Below are 3,637 nucleotides of genomic sequence, written 5' to 3' on the forward strand. Positions count from 1 at the left end.
AGTGCCGTCATCAATTTATTCCTTTTGTATAACTTTCCTACCACTTCAACGAGATTTTGGGAGGAGTAGTAAACGTGCTTGCTCAGTTCACCCTCTTGATCCAGAAGCTCCCTGGAGCACTTTTAAAGAGAACTGCTCCAGAAATACAGAAGGGATGGGACTACACACAGCACACAGGAGACACAGATGAGTTCATCTAAACAGAAAAAAAGTGAGTCATGGTCGAGGGATAATAAGACTAGTTTAGCTTGTCATTTGCCTAAGCTCTAAAGGAACTTAGTGAGAGAACTTGTCCTCCTGGCTCTGTGATTCCTGTTCTCATGGTTTTAGGAAGAAGTTTTTCTGTTGAAATATATAATGGAAAGTTAAAATTGAAGGAGGAAGAGATACCAAGGCTGATATATACATTGTTCTCACGAGAGTAGCCAAAATTAAGGGAGCTTGCACTCTTCCAGGAATGGTTCAGGGGGGTACTGCAGGACCCCAACCACGTGGATGGCTGAATGGTGCCGACAGCCTCCCATTCCCCTAATAACCTGCACACTTTCAATCCACTCTAAAGCCTTCTCAGCTCCCTGTGCCTATCTCGGAACTGCAATTGATAAAGATAGAATCTCAGCTCTCAGACCTCAGAATCTTTGGCAACACTTCACTATCACGTTCTGCCTGAATCCCTCTATTATCCGCCAAAAGTGGTAATCTAGCCTCTGTTTGAATACTTACAGTGACAGGGGATTCATACCTTCCACAACAGTCCATTCTATATTTGTGCAGCATTGTTAACCAGAAGTTCTTCCTTATTGTTGAGGGAAGTTCAGCTTTTCTGTAACATTCACATATTTGGTCCTAGATAGATTTTTGTGTCTACTCAAAATAGGCTTATATGACCTTTTCCATATAACAGGTTTTTTTGTTTGTTTGTTTGTTTGTTTTTGCTGAGGGGGTTGGCCCTGAGCTAACATCTGTTGCCAATCTTCCTCTTTTTTTTTCTCTCTCTCTCCCCAAAGCCCCAGTACATGGTTGCATATCCTAGCTGTAAGTCATTCTAGTTCTTCTGTGTGGGATGCCACCACAGCATGGCCCGACAAGTGGTGCATATGTCCACAACCAGAATCCGAACCTATGAACCCCAGGCCGCCCAAGCGGAGCACATGTACTTAACCACTGGGCCATGGGGCCGGCCTCATGTAACAGCCTTTTTGAAGGTAATTATCATGTACTCTTCAACATATATCCTCTAGGCCAAACATCAAAAGTTTCTTTGGTGAATTTATGTGACAAGGTTTTAAGATGCTCATTACCATCCCTGTTATTCCTGAACTTCCTGGTAGACAAGCCAAGCTTGTTTCCACATTCGTAAAACAAGGAGGGGTGATAATGCCTATCCTTGCCTTGGTTAACCCTGAACTAACCAAATGAATGAATGTATGTGAAAGTATTTTTACATTTTAAAGCACTATTTTGTAAACATAAAATACTATTAGAATGTATCTGCTTCCTGGAAGACAACGTGTCAAAACATATTCGAAACTGGTGACTCAAGATGTGGTCCAAGAACCAGCAGTGTTGGCATCACCCAGAAGCTGGTTAAAGATAGACTCTGAGGCCCACCCCATATCTATTAAATCCACATCTGCAGTTTTAAGATCTCCAAGTGTTTCATACACGCATTAAAGTTTAAAGAGCACTGTAGACTTAAGAGTGTGCGTATATTTTCCCTCAGCAATTCCCCTTTCAGGGTGTTTGTCTTGAGAATATGATTAGCTAAGTGTGGAAGAGATCTACGTGAGAAGCGTTCATCACAGCATTTTTATAACAGCAAAAACAGACACTACAGGTCCATTAACGGAAAGCTGTTGTGTGCTTTATGGTTTATTTGTGGATACTCCCATTCTCCTCAGGAGGCTTATCAGTACTCAGCCCTCCTAAGTACCATTTGCCAGCCAGCGCTATCTGCAGAGCAAGCTTCTCAGCTGGTGCTGGTGTCAAGAAGATGCCTGCTCCTAAGCTGATGGCTGCTGCTGTGGACACAGGTACATGTTAAATTTGACATAAAAGAACATTAACATCTCCAGATAAGTCACCTCCTGGGGGAGAACCATACCATTTGTCCAAGGGTTCAGTCAGCTAAAAAATTTGCTAACACGTGCTTTGTTTTCTCTGTAGACTTGTCAGGTACAACGAGTACTGACAGGACTTCTATTGAGATTATAATTAACTAAAGAAAGGAGAGTGAAGATACAACTGGGGAATTTTTCACAGGCTAGTTACAAAATCTGTGACCCAATTGTCAATGAGGTGATTTATCTTTTTTTCTTTTTAATTGAGAAATGCGTTCAGCTCCTGTTCCCTAGTCATTGATCATCACCTTTGTTGTGTCTTTTACTCTTTTCACAGAGTTGTTCTATATATTAGACAGAAAAAGCCTTTTATCATGACCAAATTCAGTTGGGGAAATTCCAGGAAAATGAGGTTTCCTGAAAACCTTATTTAAAATTGTCAGTCTGCCCTTCACTCCTGTACTCTAGAGCCCACTTCTCTGCTTTGTTTTTCTCCATAGCACTCAGTACCATCTACATACTTGTTTATTTTGTTTTATCAGTTCTTCCTCTGTGTCCTCCCATTAGAAAGCAGCTTCCAGGAGGGCAAGGAGTTTCGTCTTTTTTGTTCATTGGTGTGTCTGGTACCTAGGAGGTATTCAATAAATATTTGGTGAATGAATTTATGTGAAACATCTCAGGGTCCTTAGATTCACTGGTCTTGTTGGTTGAAGAACAGAGTCCTTTCCCTTCGTCTTTTAGACTATATCCAAAGTGCACAGGGCTTTGTAGCCACTTGATTTACTCTTTCTAATTAATGTTAGTGCTAATAGCTGCGATTGCAAGCAAAGGTAAGTTATCCAGGTCTGTACCAAGCCAAAAAAGAGACCAATAGACAGGGAGATCTTAGAAGTCCCACTAGGTTCATCCAAGCCAGCATCTACCTAAGGGAAAGATCAAGATGAGACATGGGTCTGGGCAGGGTAAGCCATCTTGGAACAGATAAGCTCGGTGTGCTAGGATCCAGAAGTTGTCAAGTCTAAGAACACCAGACCATAATAAGAATCTAAATTCCATGAGATCAAGGACACAATCTGTCTTATTCATTTGGGCACAGTGATATGCCAGATACAGTACCTAACCCTTGAAATGAATATTTGTTAGATAGATAATTAATCCATCAACTAAATGCAATTCATGCAACCACTGAAAAAAGGCTGCTATAAATATAAAGTTATTGATATACTGGAAAGTGAAAAATCCAGTCGCAAATTAGAGTGTGATTCCATTTTTGTTTGTGTGTGTATATGTATGTATATATAAATATCTGGAAAGATATGCGAAAGTGTCAGCAGTGGTTATGGTTATTGCTGTATGATGGGGTTAAGAGTAATTTCAACTTCTTTTTATTTATCCATATATAATAATTTGCTAATGAACAGTGGTCATGTCCATTATAAAAAGGATTTTTAAACTATCTATATGATATGTGTGCAAGTGTCTAACGTTGTTACCGTAAAGACATTCCAGAGTTACCGTGCACTTCAGAATAAGAGCCTCTTGCACAGTTTCAGAACTCTTAAAGTCCTCGGAGTTTC

The sequence above is a fragment of the Equus przewalskii genome, chromosome 23 (assembly GCF_037783145.1).
Source record: "Equus przewalskii isolate Varuska chromosome 23, EquPr2, whole genome shotgun sequence".
NCBI lineage: Eukaryota > Metazoa > Chordata > Mammalia > Perissodactyla > Equidae > Equus > Equus przewalskii.